At 35.5% G+C, this 24,970-nt stretch overlaps 1 protein-coding gene and 1 non-coding gene across 2 annotated transcripts in view; both read right to left on the bottom strand.

The window, feature by feature from the left end:
* IL1RAPL1 (interleukin 1 receptor accessory protein like 1) overlaps nucleotides 1-24,970 on the bottom strand; it is a 1,376,054-nt gene that overhangs the window by 1,103,312 nt on the left and 247,772 nt on the right. The window lies entirely within an intron of this gene.
* Nucleotides 10,361-10,436, bottom strand: TRNAA-AGC (transfer RNA alanine (anticodon AGC)). The gene has a single exon. It is a non-coding gene; the product is annotated as a tRNA-Ala (tRNA).

The following is a 24,970-nucleotide window of genomic DNA, read 5'->3' as shown; positions in this document are numbered from 1 at the left end:
TGCTTGTCTATCTAATATTGCTTAACAGTTTTTGGCATTCTGCTATAGTGTTGCACGTAGTGATAGACTCTACTTACTGGTATACAAGATATTTATTCCTATCGCTGCATCATTATACCATAACTATTTATCTATTGGTGGTCATTTGCATTGTTTCCACTTTTAAACTATAGTATTATAAATAGCACTTCTCTGAACATTTTTAGAAACAAAAGTACATATTACTGTTGGGTGAGCAATTCCTGGTTTGAAAATGCTGAACCATAGGATATGCATGTTGAGAACAGAGGAGTTTATAAGAGTAAAAGTATAATTTAAAATGACCCCCATTTCAATAATCAGATTTTACTCAATTATTTTTTTCTATTATTTTACCTCTGGACAGCCCAAATGCTTTGATTAGATGTTCTTAGAGAAACTGGCTGTGCTCGGAAGTCACAGTCTTACATTTATGTTTATCATTCTTTTAAAGGTCACCTAAATATACTATAGTATCTTTAAAGATCAGAGTACAAAAACTCAAACATACTACTGGTGCTTTTGAAGTATCTCTTTTATATGATTTTCTAGGAAAGAGAATATCAGATCCACAAAAGTCCTTAGTAAAGGCGACATGTAAGCCATAAAGAAGTATCTAAAGCATCTTGATATTCCTGCAACTTTTCATAGAATCCAGAAAAATGTATAACTACAGGGAAGTGCATGTTCTCAGACTTCAATGGGTGCAAAAAGATAAAAACATAATTAATCCAATTGTGTTTCTTTGAGACATTTCCAACACTTTCAGGCAGCAGAACAATGGTATTTTTTTTTCCCTTTCAGCAGAAATAGAATCTTTTTAAAACATTCTACTTTAAATATAGATTTTTTTTTATGGAACTGCCTTTTCCTCCTCCTCTCTAGGATAGTAAAGTTCTGTGCTCCATATAGGCATGCATAAAAGATTTGATGAAACACAAATGTTAAAGTTACAGAGGAAAGAGCTCGGTTTGAGACTACAGTACACTCAGATTGAGTTTAAAAGAATCAGAGGCCCAAAAGGTTTACAGACTCAGAATGAATGCACATACAACACCTAACTGAAAATTAGGTCACGTTAACAGATCCGTTTGACTGCTCACTTTGAATCTGAAAGTCAAATATTTGAGGAAATATGTTATTTTAATGGAAGGCTTATGTCAGCAGTTATGAAAATGAGGTCTGGTGCACTGAAAATGGTCCCTCTCCTTGTCTTTGTCATTCTAATTATTCCAGACTGAGTTAAAATAGTCTTCATCTTGCACCTTACTTCTTATCCAGCAGTGGTCCCTAATTCAGAACGAATTTGTAAAGGTCAAACTAAACTCTGAAAGCATCCCAAATAACACAAGATTATGTACCAATATTGAGTAGTTTAAGAGTACACAGCTTTTGGCTAAGTATAGTAGATTTTTTCAAATAAACTTGTGAAGAAAAGGAAAAAGATAACTAGATGAATCTGTTAGCAATGAAAAGTCAAATTAAAAAGGAAGAACCTATTGACTGCTTTCTCTACTGTTAAAGTACACAACTGAGGAAAGAGCATACAGCAAATAGTTACCTAGTACTAAAAATGTATTAGAAATCATTCATTCCATCAATCAACATTATTAAGCAAGTTACTCTTCTAGGTGTTGAGGATATTAAACAAAATAAACAAAAATCTCCCCTTGTGAAGCTTACATTTTCAGTGAAGGGAGACAGACAAGAAAATTATGTATCATATGTCATCAATCATATGTCAGCGGTGATAAGAGCTAAGAAGAGCAGACTGCAGTTTTATATAGGTGAACAGAGAAATCCTCCCTAAGCAGTGAGATATGAGCAAACGCCTTAAAGAGATGGGGGGGGGGTTGGAAAGATGCGATTGAGCCATGAGGCTAGCTGGGGGCAAAGCATCCCAGGCAAATAGAATAGCTAGTGGTACCAGCAATGAAGTGGAAAGAATCGTGTCTGGGATAACAGAGGAGCACTGTAATCTGGAATGAGGTGGCAAAAGGAAAGCACCAGGAGACAAAAAGCACCAAGGAGGAGCCTGATGATTGTATATAAGACCTTGTAAGCAACTGTGGGGACTTGGGCTTTTATCATAGAGAGATGAGAAACCATTACAAGTAGTTGCTGAACACAGGAAGATATCACACAATTTAAATTTTAAGAAATCACACAATTTATATTTTAAGAAATCACACTTCCTGACATGTTGAGAAATATAACTGAAAGGGATTGATGATAAATGCAAAGAAAATAATTGGGGGACTACTGAAATAAAATAGGTAAGCAGTGAAAGGGCTTGGACCAAGATGGATCAGGAGGTGTGCTGAGAAGTGGTCACACTATGGGCATTTTCAAGGCAGCATTGACAAAATTTTCTGATGGGTTGGAGCATATGAGAAAGGGGAGCCAAGTGGAATCCAAGGTTTTGCCTTGAGCACCTATGATGAAGTTACATTAGGGAAGATTGGTAAGGGTCAGGAATGGGAGGGAAGGGAAGGAATTTGTTTGGGGCTGGCTATGTGTTACGAACCTATGTAGACTAAAAGTAAAGAAGCAGGCTAGACAGATGAGTATGTGAGTCTGAAGTTCAAGGGAGATGTCTAGGGTGGTAATGAAAACTTGGGGATAGTCAGCAAGTAAATGGTATTTAAAGTCATGATGTTGGAAAAGCTCCCCAATATAGTGACCATACACAGACAGAATGTCCAAGGACTGAGCCGTGGGGCCATCCAGTGTTTAATAGCATACAGTTTATCTGGAACTTAATGCAAGAAGCATTCTGCAGATGAACTCAAAAGGAATCTGGTTGAAATGATCCCTTAAAACAAAATATTGAAAAGTAAGATCATGGAGTGAGTAGTGACTTTAATGATTTCTAAAACTCCTTCCAAATATTGACCAAATTTTATAACTAGAAGTGAAATATTCCTTTATCTTTGTAAAATTCTAATATATGAATACTTAATATAAGTATGCATAAGTATAATTTATTTACATCTCATATGAGAATTAATCTTTTATTATTAAATAATATGCTATAGTAAAAAATTTATTGCTTGGATTTGAAATTTAAGCATTAGATGAATGTTTCAATAAGTTGTCATTAGATTGATAAGAACCAGAGACAACTATAAAAAGGATATTAATACATCTTAACAAAAAAGATACACAGGTAAAAAATAAGCATATGGATAGATGTTCCATATCCATCAGAGAAATGCAAATTAAAACAACGAGATACAACTATACACCTATTAGATTGGCTGAGATCTGGAACACTATCAAATGCTGAACAGAATGCGGAGCAACAGGAAGTCTCATTCATTGATGGTGAAAATAAAAAAAAAAGGGTATAGCTACATTGGAAGATAGTGAGACAGTTTCCTATGGAACTAAATCTATTTCTAACATACAATTTGCCATTTCACTCCTTAGTATTTACCCAATAAATAGAGTTGTAAATTTATGTTCATACAAGAACCTGCTCACAAATGTTTAGAGTGGCTTTATGCATAATTGTCCAAATTTGGCAGCAACAAAGATGTCCTACAGTAGGTGAAGGGATTAATAAACTGGTACATCCAGACAGTAAAATATTATTCATCACTAAAAAGAAATGAGGTATCAAGTCTTGTAGAGACATGGAAAAATCTTAAATGTATATTACTGGGTTGAAGAAGCCAATCAGAAAATTCTACACACCGTATGATCCAACTGTATGGCATTCTGGAAAAGACAAAACTCAGAGACAATAAAAAGATCAGTGGTCACCAGGGGTCAGGGTTAGGGTAAGGGGTGCTGTGAATAAGCAAAGCACAGAGGATTTTTAGGGCAGTGAAGATACTCTATGTGAAATTACAATGATGGCAATATGTCAGTATGTATTTGTCCACATCCATAGAATGTACAAAACTAACATAGCCTGAATTAATAATGTGGGATGATTATGATTTGTCATTGTAGGCTCAAGAGTTATAAAAAAAATGACTGCTCTAGTGAATGATATTGATAATGGGGAAGGTTATGACTAGGTGGGGTAAGGGGTATGAGGGAACTCTCTGTACCTTCCTCTCAATTTTTTTGTAAACCTAAAACTTCTCTAAAACATTAATTATTTTTAAAAGAATATTAATTATACCAAAATACTCTGTTTTCTTGGCTAAATCCTGAATCGATTTAACCAAAAGATATAGAGATAATGAATATTCTTCATTTAACATGAGATAGCTAGATTATTTTAAGGCATGTGAGAATAAATTTTACAAGATCTATGTTTTTGATAAATGTTTGTCGTTTTAGTACATAAAATTAAAGTCATGTATGTCAAAATAATATAAATTGACCTGGTCATGTAGCTGAGTTGGTTAGACTGTTGTTCTGATACACCAAGGTTGTGGGTTCAATCTCCTGTCAAGGCACATAAGAATCAACCAATGAGTGAATAAGTAAGTGGAACAACAAATCTCGCTCTCTCTCTCTTTCCTTTCCTTCCTCTTTAAAATCTACCAATAAATTTTTAAAAATTATTTTAAACAGTAGTAAATAACTCCATGGAAATCCATTAATTTCGTATCTGCTTAGAGGAATTACATCAATAGAAATGTAAGAAATGACCCACAAGAGCTGACCTAGCCTCCAAGTGAGCCTAGCCAAGACTAGGAATTTTGTTGGTCTAGAACAGGGGTCGGGAACCTATAGCTCGCGAGCCAGATGTGGCTCTTTTGATGGCTGCATCTGGCTCGCAGACAAATCTTTAATAAAAATAATAATAATATTAAAAATATAAAACATTCTCATGTATTGCAATCCATTCATTTCCTACCACTCTTGTTCATGGTTGTGGGTGGCTGGAGCCAATCACAGCTGTCCTCCAGAACAACACCAAATTTTTATTGGATAATGCATGATGTACACTGGTCATTGTATGGCTCTCACGGAATTACATTTTAAAATATGTGGCGTTCATGGTTCTCTCAGCCAAAAAGATTCCAGATCCCTGGTCTAGAATGACCTTACTAATGTATGACAGTTGGTTAGCTATTGGCTGGGATGAGTGAGCTGCATTCTTCAACTGATCTGAAGGAAATGAAATGATGAGAAAGTGTTAAGTGATGAAGTCACAGGGTTTAGTAGGGAAATCAATAGTGGAAGCCAGGAGAACAGCTAATAGGCTATTGAAACAATACAGTGAAAAAATCAGACCATTGATCTTCAAGTAGTTAAGTGCCAATACACATGGTCTGAAAAAATCTACCTTACCAACATACTACTCTGAATATCTTGTGTTTTCATATTATAATTTTTGGGTGCTTGTCACCAAAGTTTAGTTTTGTGTTTATGTGTTTTTTGCAAGGCAAAATATAAAATAAAAAATAAACTAAACAGAATTTTAATATGTGACAATTCCTACAATTAATTCTTATTTTATAGAGCCTGCTTTTTAAACTGGAAAGATATATACAAACTTGAGGTGTTGTAATTGTTTTCAGAAAATCCAAAGGTTCAAATTAATTGAAATATCTACAATAAACATCAAATCTAGTTAAAAAGAAATTAACCACTGTATTAAAAATAGGAACAAATTGTTAATAATGACAAAAACCATACACTTGACGGGTAGCATAATGCAGCAGCAGTATGCTTTAATGGATGGTACTTGGGACATTTACAGTAAGTGTTTTATAAATTAACCTATCTTTTCATTTCAGTTTATTAATTACATTAGAAAATTATCCTGAATAGCTAGGAATTACCTTATACATATTTTCTTTTGGGTATAGGAGATACGTAAAAACCCTCTAAAAGGAGTTTATAAAGTAACAACAAAAAAATGTGTTGCATAACTAATCTCCAGTTCCTTGAAATTTAAGAGGAAAATGTGGAAGTTGTATTTCCACTTTATCCATAAACATAAACTCTGGAATTACACATGCTTAAAAATGGTAAATAATAAAGTTCCATAAATTGTTTCCTATTCTTGTAACTCATGTCTTTATTGTTTCAACCTTTTCTGTCTAGCCAGAAGCAAACTTGAGAAATCATCATGAACATAGCAGAATCTTTAAACAGAATTATACTTAAACTATATAAGGAAAAAGAAAAAAGGAAGAAAAATAGCTCTTTTTAAAAAGTTCAGTGGAATATTACTTCTTGGCCTTTTGGCTAAGATCAAGTATAGTAAAATTTAGTAGAATAAAATTTCATAACTTACCTTGTAAACTTATGCCAATAATCCTCAATTATCACCGAATAAGTGACATTCACATTCTTTCCATTCATACTTCTAAGCTTTTTTAAAGTGAAAAATATCAGTTTTATAGTACAACAAATTTAATCTATGATTTCATTCATTTAATATCAAGAGAGTGTTCACAATATGCAAAGTTCAATATATATGAATTAAAAAGTAATTGCCTTTTTCTGATAATTAGGAGAAGGGAGAATAGAACATTTGCTAATTGTCTGTCATGTGTTAGACTGTTTTGGGGATGCATTTTAATTTCTCACAGAAACCACAGGAGGAAAAAGAGTTAAGTAATTTGTCCAAGGTCCCAGCTTAAATGTGGCAGAACCTGAATTAGAACACAGAACTATCCAATGTCAACACCTATACTTCTTCCATTGTACCAAATTTTTAACACATGTTGACTAGTTCCTAAATGTAAAACAAATAATTATTTTTGCATAACCTTTAAAACTCTATTTTATATTCACATCATAACATACTCTACAGCTCTGGTTACTTCAGTTCTAGGCTCCACACTTGTCAGGCCCCTGAAATAACATAAGTATAACGTATTTATCCTTGAAGTGAATAAATAGCTAAGTATATAAAGTTACAAATTATAGTTAGAAAAGCTTTAAACTCTTTCTTATTATTGAGAAATATCACCTGAGTGGTGACAAACCAGAGCAAGCCATTATGGTATACTATCAGCTAAGAAAGCGCTGATAAATCATACTATTACCTTTCTCTCTGCATTATCCCTTTTGAGTTCTAGAGCCAAGGCAGCTCATTGGTATGTCCAGAACCCAGAATTTAGCTATTTCTGATCACTGCACCATTGTACATTATCTTATATCCATATTCATAAAAATATTTATTGAAATATGTAGTCAAATTGAAAAGTGTCTAAGTAAAATAAATATGATTATTTAGTAAAGCTTTTAACTCTTAACTTATCTACAAACCAATCCTAGAAAAAAATACACTACACAGAAACAAATAATACCAGACTTGATACATTTTTCCTGTCCAGAACAATAAGTGTTTCGTCTTATAAGTTAGACAACCACTTACCAGATTTTACCTGATGTGTTATGAAATTACTTCCAAGCAATTATGTGCTCTAAAAGGAAAAAAGCATGGCTTATATGATGACTGTCAATTACAGTGTCATTTCCCTTCTTTTTAATTTATACTACAAATAGACAATTTTGTGAGCATAAGCCTTTTTTTTTCTATCTATGAACCAATTTTAGGCAAAGGATTCTTAGTATTATTCTACAAAGATGATATATATATATATATATATATATATATATATATATATATATATATATATATAGTTTTTCTTGTAACCTTATTTTTGCACTAAAAATCTTTTGCTATTATCTCTAAAATATGTCTGTGATTTCTAACTTTAAATCTATAGTACATAATTCTTAGTGGTAAATTTAGTTTATGAGCTGGATTTTTCTTATGTAAATTATACTGTTAAGTTATGCATTATGATATAGTACTTATAGGAAGTTTTCAGTCTTCTAGTCATAAAAGCCTTTGTGGTGAACATAATAAGTGAAAATGTATCTACTGGTAGACTATTGGAATATTAAATATTGCATGCTTTGCTATAATAAAAATTGGATAGTAAAAATTGGAAAGACATTTTGTAAAGATTTACAGTTTCCATTCAAGCTTAGGATATTAGAATATTCAAATACAAATTCTAATAAACATTGACAAGATTTTCCATATTACATTGAAAATTATTTTTCTCTGAAATCATCTGCTCACATTCAAGACTTAATATTCAGTAAATGTAATATTATACTGAAGTAATTTGCTCAGAAACAGGACTAATATATAATTTGCGAAAACACATGTAAAACACATTTCCATTATAAATAAGGTTCTTTGCCTGTTACCATTAAGAAGTTGATTTGGGGGACATAACCTAAGGGTTTTCCATACCTCTTATTTATCTACCTCATTCTAGCTCAGTGGTTTTAGTCCTGTTGGTGACCCCATTGGAAATTCGACTTGGACATAGCAGCTTAAGTCTTCTTCAGACATGGGAAAAAAGAGATGTAATCCACAGATATTGCACTTCATTTTCAGAGAATTAATAATATATATTTATAAAAAAGAATATTAAATTTAGTTTGTTTCCCGTACATAAATAAAATTTATAAACAAGTTTTTTAAGAAATCCTTTAAAAGTTTTAGTGTTAAAAAAAGTATATTTACTGATGAAATCTGAATAAGGTCTGTATTGAGTTAATAGTACTGTATTGCCTGACCAGGCAGTGGCACCGTGGATAGAGCATCGAACTGGGACGTGGAGATCACAGGTTCAAAACCCCGAGTTTACCAGATTGAGTGTGGGATCATCTGGTTTGAGCAAGGCTCACCAGCTTGAGCCCAAGGTTGTTGGCTTGAGCAAAGGGTCACTCAGTCTGCTGTAGCCCCACCGTCAAGGCACATATGAGAAAGCATTCAATAAACAACTATGGTGCCACAATGAAGAATTGATGCTTCTCATCTCTCTCTCTTCCTGTCTGTCTGTCTCTCTTTTTGACTCTGTCACACACAAAAATAAGATTAAAAAATAGTACTGTAACAATGTCAATTTCTTGGTTTTGATAATATATAATACTATCTAAAATGTTATCATCAGAGGAAAGTGAGTGAAGTGCACGTGAGAATGGTAGTACTTTTACAACACCTGTGCACTTAATAGTATAAAAAATAATATGCTTTCCAATGTGTTTTGTGAAACTCACTCCAATATAAGGTTACTTTCATACTTTCTATTGTTTTAGAATCTATATTCATAAATCATCTTCAGGCAATAATAACCAGGGTTCCAAAACCCAAAATCAGTTTGGTATAAAAAGATGTAACTAGCTCTTCTTAATTTGTATGTTTTTGTTGCTGTTGTTTTATTTTCTTTAGAAGTAAAATTTAAATGGTGTAATTATAAGTTAACTAAATATATACTGACAGTTCATATTTGTCATCATCATTATAGATCAATCTTGTCTCAACTTGATGTCTAGACATGGCTTTTAGCTCTCACTGTTGACATGGGCTTGCTCAGTGTTTTGAACACTATAGTTGTTCAACAAAAAATGTTACATACAATTTAGTATTATGTATAATTAAAGGTAGCTATTGTCTTTAAAATATTATTTCAAAACTGTATCTGATTAGATTTACTGTCTCAGATAATACTTCATAGCAATATTTTAAGTCCATTTTAAAAATAAAGAAATTAATTTCATTAGTTTTTAATAAGATAGAATTATGATATTATAAATATAAAAATATGGGTATATTTATTTACTTGTAAGCATAGTTTCATTTAGATAAAGTCTATTCTGCCTACCACTGCCTAGTATATGCTCTGACATAAGACACTTGCATTTAAATTTAGAAATATTAAAATTTAGTAAAACAATTTATGTCTTAAAATTTGTTTTTACTTAAAAAATTCACCTCATTTGTACTGTTTCATTTTTTTAAACTTTGAGCACACATAAACTATGAGTGGTCACAGATAATAACAAGATGCAGGAGAGCAACTCAAATTATTTTTCCTCACATTTATAATCAATGAGCTAACTTGGTTTATTTAAATTCTACTTTCAAATGCAGGATTTCACAGTATTATAGGGATTAAAGTCATGAACTCCATCTGAAATAAGCTCTAGTGATTTAAAACATTAATAAATAAACTCTCAAAATAAGCATTTGTATATCTGTACCTGAATGGGGCTACCTGTCTATCAGTGAATTCTTTTTTTTTTTTTTTTCCATTTTTCTGAAGCTGGAAACAGGGAGAGACAGTCAGACAGACTCCCGCATGCGCCTGACCGGGATCCACCCGGCACACCCACCAGGGGCGATGCTCTGCCCACCAGGGGGCGATGCTCTGCCCATCCTGGGCGTCGCCATATTGCGACCAGAGCCACTCTAGCGCCTGAGGCGGAGGCCACAGAGCCATCCCCAGCGCCCGGGCCATCTTTGCTCCAATGGAGCCTCGGCTGCGGGAGGGGAAGAAAGAGACAGAGAGGAAAGCGCGGCGGAGGGGTGGAGAAGCAAATGGGCGCTTCTCCTATGTGCCCTGGCCGGGAATCGAACCCGGGTCCTCCGCACGCTAGGCCGACGCTCTACCACTGAGCCAACCAGCCAGGGCTATCAGTGAATTCTTTGAGTAAACTTTTGAGTAAAATTCAATGTTTATTAATGTATATAAGTAATAAATATGTGCTAATTTTAAGTTTACATATATATTGCTGAATATCAATCAAAACTGTAACAATGGGAGGGAGAAAAAGATGGCGATGGAGTAGGCAGACATTCCAACTGCTACCTCCCAAGACCAAATTGGATTACAACATAATTTAAAAACAATCATCTTGAGGTGTCCATAACCAAATATCATTAAAGAAGCCACACTGAGACTGGCAGGAAGGGCAGAGATGCGGAAAGGGCCGCCCCACTCCCAGGAGCAAGCGGAAACCCAGAGGGACTCTCACTGTGGGGTGAGTTGCCCTGAGAGGTGTGGGTGCTCAGCCCCAGGCTCGGAGCCCCAGCCTAGAGCCCCAGAGCCTAGAAGAGGTGCCCACACAGCATTTAGCTGTGAAAAGTGCCAGGTTTCTCTCTGTGAGAAAGAGATACAGCTCTCAGATGCAGACTCCATTTTAAAGGGCCCGTGAGAAAAACCTCGTTCACAGTCACTTATCCGGGGCTCTGGCAGGAGAGAGCTGAGAGGACTGGGGTTGCAGGAGGAGAGTGTAAAGTTGAAGGCCCAGGGAAAAATACTGTGTGGCACAGCCACCAGAACCCCTGTGCTGAGTCATTCTCCAGTACTGCAGTTGCCATCTTTCTTGGGTGGAGCAGTCCCCTCTAAGTGGCATCAGCCTGGGGAAAAGCAACTGTTGTGCCCTCGGGAGTCTCTCCTACCCATCATGGCAATGGGTTGTTCTGAGAGGCCAGGAAGCAGGGGATGCATCAGTGGTTCAGTTTTCTGGAGTTGAGACCGGAGCCTTCCCTCTCCCAACACACGTACTCTACTGAGTCTATAACTGGTGCTTTCAACTCACAAGAGACTCAGTTGAAACTGTGGGAAGACAGAATACATCTCTGGGTCTCAGAAGACACACCCACCAGACTCCTCAGGCCTCACCCTACTGAGGTTTGTGAAAAGTCTGGACAGACTGACACTTAGGGCTAAGGGGTGGAGCCACACCCACCACCCTTCCTAATCACTGAATTGCCACAGGCTCCAGACTCTAGCAGAGGTTTTTTCAGTGGCCAAGCCGAAAAAGTAGCCAGTAAGGAGACAGAAGCTACAGGAGGCAGGACTCAGGGGACATTTCCCCAGGACCAGTGTGGGAAAAAGCCAGCCTAGGTGTAAAATTTGGTATTTTATGTGTACCCCAGGCCCAGCAGAGGCAGCCACAAACTCTGGATTGATTGTAGCTCCAAGAAGGTTGCTGAGGGCCAGTCATGGGCAGTGTCTTCCACTGGTCTGCACTGGGTTCCTACTTGGGAGACCCAAGGATGGCACATCCAGGGGCCAGTTGCAGAAAGCATCAGTTCATGACCTAACAACCCTTGCTAGAGTGGTATCCTAAGGAAAAGTTTTCACACTGGGCCCAGTTGAGGTGAGTTCCACTATCTGTGATTAGCACTGGCACAGCGGTTCATGTGCATTGGATAGGGTGGAGCTTCACAGTCAGCTGGCCTGGGAGCTGGATATTCTATTCTGCTAGGCTAGATTCCACAGGTGAAAGGGAGAGAGGTGTGGAGCATGGGCATTTAAAGTGTGGGTCCCTTTAAGTCTATGGTTGGATCTGGTCAAGGGACTTAGCCATCTTTGGGAGGCACACAGTCAGTCCCAGGAGAGGACGCTCTCAGTCTTCCTCCCTGAGACTGGGGTCTCAACAGCTAAAAGAACTTCTGCAGAGTAGACTGTAGGTCATACTCGGTCTGAACCTGCTGCTCACCTTGTTGGTGAAAAATAAAATTTGAGTATCCAGCAGTGGCTGAGAGATCGAACTCTGAAGTAGGGGCCACATTCCCTGTACTGAGCTCCTGACCAAGAGATTCCTGAAGAAAGGGGTCCCACAAATGTTGTATTCATAACCTCAATGACTCTAATCCACCAAGCATGCAACCCATAGAGGGGTTGGTTGGGTGATGCCAATATAAGCCTACATTATAAAGTTACTACAGAAGACTGTGGGAAGAACAGGCAGCTGCAAGAGGAGGAGGAGCAAATGAAAAGTGGAGACAAATCTTACGGAGCTTGGGGCATTTACAGAGCTGTTGTCATCTCTAAGAAGCAGGAAGTTGACCCTTATACAATTGTTGGCTCCTTCAACAGTACCCAGACACAAAAAACACAGACACAAACAGCAAAAAGTGCAGTAGTTATATACTGGTAGCCCAAAGAAAATTACAAAAAACAGCTGACACCAACCCAAGAAGAACTAGAGCCAACACTACTGGTAGTGGGTGGCAAACAGCACCAACCCTAGACTCAACTACCTACACAAGCAGCACACCCAAAGGAGGAGTCTACCAGGCACCAGGCACTGTGGAGAATAAATACGTCCAACAGGACAGACATTGCACAGTGTGTAATACACATGATCAAGGTTGACCCTTACAGCCACCCAGCCTGAAGGGATAACAGTACCCACGAAAGGACCAACTGCATCTAACACTCACGTAAAACAAGAGGGAAAAAAATACCCTCAAGAAGCATTCCTAGAACAAAGAAAACAAGTGTCCTGGAGGATAGTACCACCGAGCCCATCTCTTCATAAAGACCTCGCAAAAATTTCAAAGTCAGACAGCACTACCTAATACACAAACAAAATAGTCAGACAGAGAAATGTGACCCAAATGAATCAACAAGAGACGTCCCCATAAAAAGAACTGAATGAGATGGAAGTAACCAAAATATCAGATGCAGAGTTTAAAACAATGATTTTTAGAATGATGAAGGATCTTAGAGCAACAATGGATGGACACAATGAGTACCTAAATAAAGAGATAACAAGCATCAAAAAGAACATTGAAATAATAAAGAAGAACCAGTCAGAAATGAGAAATACAATATCAGAAATGAAGACTACACTAGAAGAAATTAAAAGCAGGCTGGATGAAGCAGAGGATTGAATCAGCAATTTAGAAAACAAGATAAACAAAAGCACAGAAGTGGAGCAGCAAAAAGAAAAGAGGCTCAAAAAGTATGAGGAAACTCTAAGAGAACTCTGGGCAACATGAAGAAAAACAACATTTGCATCATAGGGATTCCTGAAGGAGAAGAGAACAAACAAGGAATAGAAAAACTGATAGAAGAAATAATAGCTGAAAATTTCCCTAAATCGATGAAGGAAAGTCACACAAGTTCAAAAATCACAGAGAGTTTCATTAAAGAGGAACCCAAGGAGGCCTACAGCAAGACACATAATAATTAAAGTGTTAAAGTTAAAAGACAAAGAAAGAATACTAAAAGCTGCAAGTGAAGAGCAGTCTGTTACCTACAGAGGAGCCCCCATAAGGATGGCATCTGACTTCTCAAAAGAAACCCTTGGGGTCAGAATGGACTGGCAAGAAATATTTAAAGTAATGCAGAACAAGAACCTACAACCCAGATCACTTTATCTAGCAAGGCTATCATTTAAAACTGAAGGAGAAATAAAAAGCTTCCCAGAGAAAAACAAAAAACAAACAACAAAAAACAAACAAACAACAAAAAACAAAACATACAAACAAAAAAACCTCAAGGAACTTATTACAGCCAAATCAATACTGTAAGAAATGTTAAGAGGCCTGCTGTAAAAAGAGCAAAGGAAAAATAAAACAAAAGAAAAAAAATGAGAAAAAGAGGATTGTAGAATTAAAATTAAATTGGAAAAATGGCAATAAACAACTACATATCAATAAAACCTTAAATGTAAATGTATTAAATGTTCCAATCAAAAGACATAGAGTAGCTGTGTGGATAAGAAAACAGGACCGGTACATATGCTCTCTATAAGAGACCCACTTCAGAACAAAAGATACACATAAACTGAAAGTGAAGGGATGAAAAAAAGTATTTCATGCAAATGGAAATGAAAAGAAAGCTGGGGTAGCAATACTTATATCTGACAAAATAGACTTTAAAACAAAGGCTATAGTAATGAATAAAGAAGATCACTACATAATAATAAAGTGAGCATCCAATAGGAGGATATAACCAACTTAAGTATTTATACACCTAATATAGGAGCACTTAAATATATAAAGCAGATATTGATGGACATAAATGGCAAGATAAACAGCAATAGTATAATAGTAGGGAATTTTAATAACCCACTAACATCAATGGATAGGTTCTTTAGACAGAAAATTAAAATAGAAACAGCAGCCTTAAATGACACACTAGATCAACTGGATTTAATAGATATCTTCAGAACCTTTCACCACAAAGCAGCAGAATACAGTGGTACCTTGAGATATGAACAGACGAACATACAAAATTTTTTAAGATACAAGCTGTGACTTGGTCTGTATTTTTGTTCAAGATCGGAGTGAAATTCTGAGATACAGAGTCATGATTCAGAAAGCTGTCGCTAGTTGGCGCGGCAGAAACTTTAACTTCCAGTATTGGCAGTTTGATATATCGTATACAAGTTGACTGACGAGCTCAATTACAGAAAGAATTAAATTCATATCTCAAGGTACCACTGTATACATTCTTTTCAAGTGCTTATGGTACATTATCTAGGATAGACCACATGTTAGGACACAAAATGAGTCTCAATCCATTTAAGAAGATTAAAATCCTATCATGTGTCTTCTCTGATAAGCAAAGGCATAAAACTAGAAATCAACTACAATAGAAAAATTGAAAAACATTCAAATACTTGAAGGCTAAATAGCATGTTATTAAATAATGAATGGGTTAACAATGAGATCAAGGAAGAAATAAAAAAATTTTTTCTTGAAACAAATGAAAATGAATATAAAACAACATAAAATTTATCAGACACAGCAAGAGCAGTCCTGAGAGGGAATTTCATAGAACTACAGGCATACCTTAAGAAGCAAGAACAAACTCAAGTAAACAACTTAACACTGCATCTAAAAAAACTAGAAACAGAATAACAAATAAAGCTCAGAGGAAGTATAAGGAAGAAAATAATGAAGATCAGAGCAGAACTAAATGACATAGAGGTTAAAAAAATACAGAAAATCAATTAAACCAAGAGCTTGTTCTTTGAAAAGGTAAACAAGATTGATGAACCTTTAACCAGACTCATCAAGAAAAAAAGAGAAAGGACTTAAATAAATAAAATTAGAAGTGAAAATGGAGAAGTAACAACTGATACCACAAAAATACAAAAGACTATAAGAAAATACTTTGAAGATCTGTACGGAAGAAAATTGGACAACCTAGGTGAAGTGGAAAAATTCCTAGAAACATATAATCTTCCAAAACTCAATCTGGAAGAATCAGAAAGCTTAAAAGGACCGATTACAACAAATGAAATTGAAACGGTTATCAAAAACTCCCAGAAAAAAAAGTCCTGGGCCAGATGGCTTCACAGGCAAATTTTACCAAACATTCAAAGAAGCATTAACACCTATACTTCTCAAGTTATTTCAAAAAATTCAAGAGGAGGAAAGACATCCAAGCTCCCTCTGTGAGGCTAGCATAATCCTCATTCCAAAACCAGTTAAAGACACTACAAAGAAAGAAAACTATAACCCAATTTCCCTGATGAATTTATATGCTAAAGCCAATATCCCTGACGAACTTAGATGCTAAAATTCTCAAAAAAAAATATTAGCAAACCGGATCCAGCAATACATGAAAAAAATCACACATCATGATCAAGTGGGATTTATTCTGGGGAGGCAAGGATGGTACAGTATTTGCAAATCAATCAATGTGATTCATCACATAAACAATTAGAAGGATAAAAATTACATGATAATATCAATAGATGCAGAAAAAGCATTTGATAAAACCCAGCACCCAGTTATAATCAGAATTCTCATCAAAGTGGGAATATAGGGTACATACCTCAACATGATAAAGGCCATCTATGACAAACTCACAGCCAACATTATATTCAACAGGCAAAAATTAAAAGCAATCCCCTTAAGATCAGGAACAAGGCAGGGGTGCCCCCCTTTCACCACTCTTATTCAACATAGTTCTTTAAGTCCTAGCCACAGCAATCAAACAACAACAAGAAATAAAAAGTATCCCAACTGGAAAAGATGAAGTAAAACTATCATTATTTGCTGATGACATGATACTGTACATCAGGGTAGTCAACCTTTTTATACCTACTTTGTATCTCTGTTAGTAGTAAAATTTTCTAACCGCCCACTGGTTCCATAGTAATGGTGATTTATAAAGTAGGGAAGTAACTTTACTTTATAAAATTTATAAAGCAGAGTTACAGCAAGTTAAAGCATATAATAATAATTACTTACCAAGTACTTTATGTCGGATATTCGCTAAGTTTGGCAGAATAAACCTTTATAAAACAACTTACTATAGTTAAATCTATCTTTTTATTTATACTATGGTTGCTCTGCGACCGCCCACCATGAAAGGTGGAACACCCACTAGTGCTTGGTAGGGACCAGGTTGACTACCACTGCTGTACATAGAAAACCCTACAGTCTCAAAGAACTACTAGACCTGATAAATGAATTTGGCAAGGTGGTAGAATATAAAATTAATATTCAGAAATCAGTGGCATTTTTATACACCAACAATAAACAGTCTGAAAGAGAAATTAAGGAACAATCCCCTTTACTATTGCAACAACAACAACAACAAAAGCACCTAGGAGTAAATTTAACCAAGGAGGTAAATGACTTGTACTCAGAAAATTATAAAACGATAAAACTGATATATAAACTGATAAAAGAAATCAAGGGAGATACAAACAAGTGGAAGTATATAGCATGTTCATGGATAGGAAGAATAAACATCATTAAAATATCTATATCACCAAAAGCAATCTATAAATTCAATGCAATTCCTATTAAAATACCAATGACATACTTCAAAGATATAGAACAAATATTCCAAAAATTTATATGGAACCAAAAAAGAACACAAATAACCTCAGCAATCTTGAAAATGAAGAATAAAGTGGGAAGTATCACACTTTCTGATACTAAGTTATACTACAAGGCCATTGTACTAAAAACAGATTGGTGTTGGCATAAAAACAGGCATACAGATCAATGGAACACAACAAAGAACCCAGAAATAACCCCACATCTTTATGGTCAATTGACATTTGACAAAGGAGGTAAGAGTGTACAATGTAGTAAAGACAGTCTCTTTAATAAATGGTGTTGGGAAAATTGGACAGCTACCTGCAAAAAAATGAAACTAGACCACCAACTTAAACCATTCAGAAAAATAAACTCAAAGTATATAAAAGACTTAAATGTAAGTCCTGAAATCAAAAACATCTTGGAAGAAAACATAGGCTGTAAACTGTCCGATATCTCTCGTAGCAATATTTTTGTTGATATATCTCCAAAGGCAAGTGAAATAAAGGACAGGATGAACAAATGGGAGTATAACAAACTAAAAAATTTTGCATTGCAGAAGATCCCATGAATAAAATGAAGGACAACCCACACAATGGGAGGACATATTTGTCAATATGTCTGATAAGGTATTAATAACCAAAATTATAAAGAACTTCTAAAACTCAACACCAGGAAGGTAAACAATTCAATTAAAAAATGGGCAAAAGAACTGAATAGACACTTCTCCAAAGAAGACATACAAATGGCCAATAGGCAGATGAAAAAATGTTCAACTTAACTAATTATCAATGAAATGCAAATTAAAACCACAATGAAATACCAACTCACCCCTGTCAGAATGGCGCTCATTAACAAAACAACACACAATAAGTGCTGGCAAGGCTATGCAGAATAGGGAACCCTCCTGCACTGCTGGTAGGAATGCAGACCGGTGCAAGCACTGTGGAGAACTGTATGGGGTTTCTTCAAAAAATTAAAAATGGAACTGCCTTTTGACCCAGCTATCCCATTTTTAGGAATGTATCATAAGAGTACAAAATCACTGCTTCAAAAGAAGATATGCACTCCCATGTTTATTGCAGCATTGTTTACAATAGCCAAGATCTGGAAACAGTCCAAGTGTCTGTCAGTGGATGAGTGGTTAAAAAGCGGTAGTACATATGCACAATGGAATACTATGTGGCTGTGAAAAAGAAGGAAATCTTACTTTTTGTGACAGCATGATGGACCTGGAGATTATTATGCTAAGTGAAATAAGCCAAGCAGAAAAAGAAAAATATCATATGATTTCAAATATATGTGCAATCTAATGAACAAAGTGAACTGATAACTGGAATAGAGGCAGAGGAGAGATCACAGGGACCAGAGGGACAGCAGTCAGAGGGAAGGGGGATGTGGGGATTAGATTCGAGAAGGAAAAAGTATTAGTGAAATTACATATACATAACACATAGGTACAGGACATAGGATAGGAAATCCTAGAGGGAAGGGAGGAGGGAGTTAGGGGGAGGGGAGCAAAGGGGGTATAAAAAGGGACACAGGGGTGGGGGGTGAGGGAGTTATATTTGGTGGGACACTTGAATCCATGTAAACACAATAAATTTAAAGTTACTTAAAAAAAGAAAAAACTAACAATGATTTAAAATAATTTTTTTTTCTTTTTTTTAATTTTGGAGAATAAAATAATTTTTTTTTCAAAGAAAAGTAATTAATCACTGTCATTGTTTGGAATTGACCGGTCATTGTAATATTTTTTTTAAATACAAAATCTGAGTCAATTTTATTATTGTTTCTCATTATTTTACAAAAGAAAGTACTCCCCATGTCCTAGCCCTTTGCTCAGTGGATAGAGTGTCCACCCAGCATATGGACATTCTGGGTTTGATCCCCAGTCAGGTTACACAGGAGAAGTGATTATCTACTTCTCTTCCCCTACCTCTTCCTCCTTCTCTCCCTCTTACCTTCCAAGAACCAGTGGCTCAATTGATTCGAACTTGGCCCCAGGCACTGAGGATAGCTCACTTGGTACAAGCACATCAGCCTCAGGCACTAAAAATAGCTCGGTTTTTGAGCATCAACCCTAGATGGGGTTGCCAGGTGGATCACAATCAGGGCACATACAGGAGTCTGCCTCACTATTTCCCCTCCTTTCAACTAAAAAAAATAAAAAATAAAAAGTACTCCCTTTTATTTCCTTTATTGAGATTCTTTCCCTCAGCCTTGTCACTCAGTGGTACACTGGACCACATGCTCTTGCCTAAGAAACAACATTCATTTCTGTTGTCTGCACCTTTACTTTGCCTGCTACTTATTTGGAAAATACTAATCAGTTTCATCTCTCATTATTTCCTACTGTCAAAATCTAATTTTTCAACTTTGTTCAAGTTGTTGAAATACTATAACCCATGATTATATTCTATGTAGTGTTGTGGAAAGTATTCTGGATAGGGAATTACAATAACTAATTTTTAGTACTTCTTGTCAAAAAATATATGCCCTGTTGCTCTACTGTACATTACCAGATGTACAAGCCCTCTGGACCTCAGTTTCTAGAAATCTCCATTGAAAGGAGATTGATTCTAATATTTTTCTGTTTTTTTAACTGCAGTTTTGTAATATGATATTTATTCTTAAAATATTATTTAATTTTCTTTCCATATTTGTGTGAAAACAAATTAATTTTTTCTAGAGTGATTTCAGGGCATTTGTTTTTGGTGCTGAAGAAGAAATAACAGGAATCTATGAATACCTGAGGATACATAGTCAATAGCTAGTTACTTGATGAAGACAATTACCCCAAAGATAATGAAGGGTTGAGAAAGTCATAGTACTGTGTGAATACTCCATTTGTGAGAAAGTCATAGTAATGTGTGAATGCTCCACTTGTGAGAGGGAAGTCAAAATGAATCAAAAAGAATAGCAAAGTTTGCAAGAAGCCAGACATGGGATCATAAGAAAGGATAAGGTATGTGGTCTCCGTACGTGGAAAAGAGAGGAACGACCATGAGCAGGGTGTGGGAATGGGAGATAAGGAAAGAAGGATCAAGTCGTGGTGAAAATGGACATTTGGTAAATCAAAGGCCTTATAATCCAATAAGTCTCAAAAAGAAAAGTGACATGAATTTTCCATTAATGGTGGTAGCACTCTGTGAAAGAGTATTGTCTTATGATCCAGCAGACCTATCCTTTCTCCACTGGGAACTATCATCTTATTACCCTGTTTCCTTTGAGGGACAAGGCATAAAGACATAAGAATAGTATTCCTCATGTGTTTCCTGTCCCCACTGTAACACTGATCAATCATTTCAGCTATTTCCAAACTACAGTTTTTCTTTAAAACAGACTTTTATTCCTGAACCACATTTAAAAATTATTTGCAGATTGATAATTAGGCCATTTTTTCCCCACTTGAAAATATGGAGTGTTAGCCACGCTCTTTTGGTAACTCATGCTTAAGAAGAAATGTGGAAGCAGGTTTAAAACACTGCCATGCACAATAAAATGTAATCAAACACCCAATTTCCATTCTCATAAATAAATTAACCTTTCTGAGTTCAGCTTGTAGTCTTATTAAATAAGAGAGTTATAACATAATCCTTTAAACCTACATCCCCATCCCTGTCTCACTTCTCCTTGGTGTCCTTTTATTTTCCAAGGAGTCAACCACAAGCAAATTGATTAAAAAGAGTAACATCATTTTCTTATTTGGATATGTTGGCTAACATACTGTCAGTCTGTGAACTGCTCAAGAGACCTAAGCAAAGTGACAGTGACATGAGATGTGGGGCAAGCGGCCCTTGAGTCATGATAACAATAATAATAACTAAGGGTGATGGTGATGGTGGTAGTTGAGAACGATGACGGTGACCACAGCAACCCAGTATTAAAGGTGTGTAATGTGGTAAATATAAAGTTTCTTAAGAATTTAAATCCTTCATTACAAAATCTTCTTGAGTTTTTATTTTTTCTTGACAGATAAGTGACTTTGGTGAAACATCACCTTCCTTTGTTTGAAGACTTGCAATAGCTATGAAAATTAATAATATAAAATAAAGCACAATTCATTTACTAGATGGCAATATTTTGCACAGTGCAATCAAATAAACTCTTTTCTTTCTAAATCAGTTTCAATGGCCTTTTTCCTCTTACCCAACAACTTCAAAGAAAGAAATGAGTTAATACCTTGTAACTCAAACAAATTATTTCAATTTTATTTATCTTTAATTTCTATTAGTGTGTTTATATATGTGCTATACTGAGAGAGATATATAGGGACATCTATATATAAAAATTGGAAAGGCATTTTATAACTTTTGAGCCCTCTGGCATACTTCCTGGAAGTCTCAGTAATGACTATAGTTACTCTTAATTGCCTTCAACACACTTACATGAATGCTACATTCAGTTGAATTATTTCCCGGATTCCCTCTAATTAATCTGATAGCAGCTGCTTTCAGGCCTGTACTGATTAACAATTGCAAGACAGCTAAATGCCTTAGTACAAGAAAAGCTCTCTGAAGCTTATGTACGTTCAGCCACATAGTTTTGTCTTTTAAGCATCAACACTTCATAGAGGATCTTCTATTTTTAGTTAACTCTGTTATTTGTTTATATAACTCAAATGGTTTCAACATAACATACAGAAATATTATCTCAATATATTTAATAAATATTCTAATATACTATGGAAATTCAACATTTCAGAAATAAATATAAAGCCATGTTTTAAATGTTTAAATAAAACAGAAAACAAGAACTGAGGAGGTATTATAGTATGTACTTTTACTGGTTTCCTTATCTTGGTTCAGAAAGCATAAAGAAACTTTACAATACATATAACATATTAAACAAGTGACTCATTTAAAGTTCTACTAGGCAAATGTTAAGGTCAAACTGTACATACCTGTTGATATTTTATTCCCGTTGACCTACAAAAATGGCAATTTGATGTATTTCAGCCACAAGTTCAGGTCAAATAACCACAACTGAATGACATTTTCTGCAATAAAAAATTTTAGGCTAGCCTGACCAGGCGGTGGTGCAGTGGATAGAGCATCGGACTGGGATGCAGAGGACCCAGGTTCGAGACCCCGAGGTCGCCAGCTTGAGCACGGGCTTATCTGGTTTGAGCAAAAGCCCACCAGCTTGAACCCAAGGTCACTGGCTCCAACAAGGGGCTACTCGGTCTGCTGAAGGCCCACGGTCAAGGCACATATGAGAAAGCAATCAATGAACAACTAAGGTGTTGCAACACGCAGTGAAAAACTAATGATTGATGCTTCTCATCTCTCTCCATTCCTGTCTGTCCCTGTCTATCCTTCTCTCTGACTCTCTCTCTCTCTGTCTCTGTAAAAAATAAATAAATAAATAAAATTTAAGCTATATTTTGCCTGTTAAAAAAATGAAGTTCTGCTTCTGCAATCCTTTACAAAAGCATTCAAAACACAAGATTTCCTAAAATATTGAGGCTAGACTTCACAGTCTGCCAAAGTCTTCCTCTCCATCCTAGTTTTTGACCAATGCAAATAAACCCTATCTAATTCCCATTTGTTGGGCTCTTTTGTTCAATTGTACTATTTCCTCACTCAGCCTGGAAGAGTCTTTTATAATCCTTCAAGGGAAAGCTTAGAGTCATTTACCAGAAAAGCTATGTCAAGACTCACATGCTTCTCTGGAGAAACCATAAAAAAACCATCAGGGCTGGCAGCCTGAGGAAGGTAGCTGAAGAGTCAGTTCTAGATCACAGCCGAAGGTAAGGTTTTCAGATTTCATGGAATACCCCAGAAGCCTATAATTTAATGTGTGAAATCCTGATTTTTAAATGTTGGCAACAAATAAAATATAAATTCTAAGAACTTTGGAAGTCAAACAGTATACACCTACTTACTGACTGGCTTCTGCCGCTGAACAGTCAGTTTGTGGCCTCTGTCTTATATAATTCTCTGAGGAGGAAGTGACCTCTACATGGTGGACTCAGCTAATTTTTACATGGACTATCTGTGCATATTGTAGTACAGGTGTGTGTATACATCCCACCGGTGTTAGACATACAGCAGACTTCAATAAACATGAACTATTAGGAAGCAGTAAGCAAAATAAAAGGTTTGACAGTGCAAGAACTAGAATGTAAATCTCCACTTGGCCACCCACTAAATGTGTGATCTTCTGCAAATTGCTTATCCTCCAAATTTTGCATTTTACTTATAGCAGATATCATAAACTACCTACTTTGTAGAATTATGGGGAAGAGTAAATGGGATAAAACACATGTGATACTTAGGAAAGGGCCTAGCACAAGAATAATAAACAAATATTAATTGTCATTATTTCAACCATTATTCTTATTATACATGTAGCACATGCATGTGTGTATATTTTAAAACACTTAACGTACAAACATTTAACAAATTTTTTACAGAATTATAAGCGTGCTTTGTGTTCCACTTTGTGCCCCTTTTGAGTATATATGTCTAGGACTTATAATACCCCAAACATGAAACAATCATCCCTAAATTTTCATTTTATTCATTCTCCAAGAGAATGAATAAAATTAGTTATGTGTTTATGTGTAAAAACTCAATAAATAAAAAATGAAAATGAATTATTTACATATCCAAAAATATCAATAAACATCAAAAACATTACACTGAGCAAAAGAGGCCAAACACAATTAATTGATAGTAACAGAAATCAGAATGTGGGTTACATTTGGTAAGTAAGAAAATCAGGAGGAAAAGATGGGGAGTGATAGAAATATAATCTCTTAATTAAGATGTAAGTTACACATTTAATAAAACTAAATAAACCATTCTTTTAAGATCCACATTTCATTAGAAGCCAATCTCATCTGAATATAGAGAATTTAAAATATTGCATTAAATACTTCCTGCATTTCCCTGAAAACACAAACTTAATATTAACATAAATGTATCATAATGTTATAAAATAATATTTAAACACACAAATACAAAAAGTTGCTTAATTCATTATAATATGTAAAGGCCAATAATAGGTTCTGAATCAATGAATATTTCTCCTTCATTAGTTGATTTTATATATATTACTGTGAAAAAAGAATAATTGTTTTTTAAGTCAATATGATATCACTTATTAAGTTATATGTCATAGATAAACCATAAAATACAGTTAAAATTTTATATTTTTTAACTCACTGTGGGGACTGTGAAGAAACTCAATGGAATCATAATATACAGAAAATATAGGGGTTTTGTCTGACCAGGTGGTTGCGCAGTGGATAGAGAATTGGACTGGGACTCAGAGGACCCAGGTTAGAAACCCTGAGGTCACCAGCTTGAGCGCGGGCTCATCTGGTTTGAGCAAGGCACACCAGCTTGAGCCCAAGGTCACTGGCTTGAGCAAGGGGTCACTCGGTCTGCTGTAGCCCCCCAGTCAAGGCACATATAAGAAAGCAATCAGTGAACAACTAAGGTGTTGCAATAAAGAATTGATTCTTCTCATCTCTCTCCCTTCCTGTCTGTCTGTCCCTATCTGTCCCTCTCTCTGTCTCTCTCTCTGTCTCTGTCACACACACAAAGAAAAAAGAAAATATAGAGTTTTAAATCGGGTTGAATTGGTAGTGATCTAAAAGCACATGTTAGAAGTTTTTTGAATACAAGA

This window comes from Saccopteryx leptura, chromosome X (assembly GCF_036850995.1).
Source record: "Saccopteryx leptura isolate mSacLep1 chromosome X, mSacLep1_pri_phased_curated, whole genome shotgun sequence".
NCBI lineage: Eukaryota > Metazoa > Chordata > Mammalia > Chiroptera > Emballonuridae > Saccopteryx > Saccopteryx leptura.
This window is presented reverse-complemented; position numbering and strand designations above follow the sequence as displayed.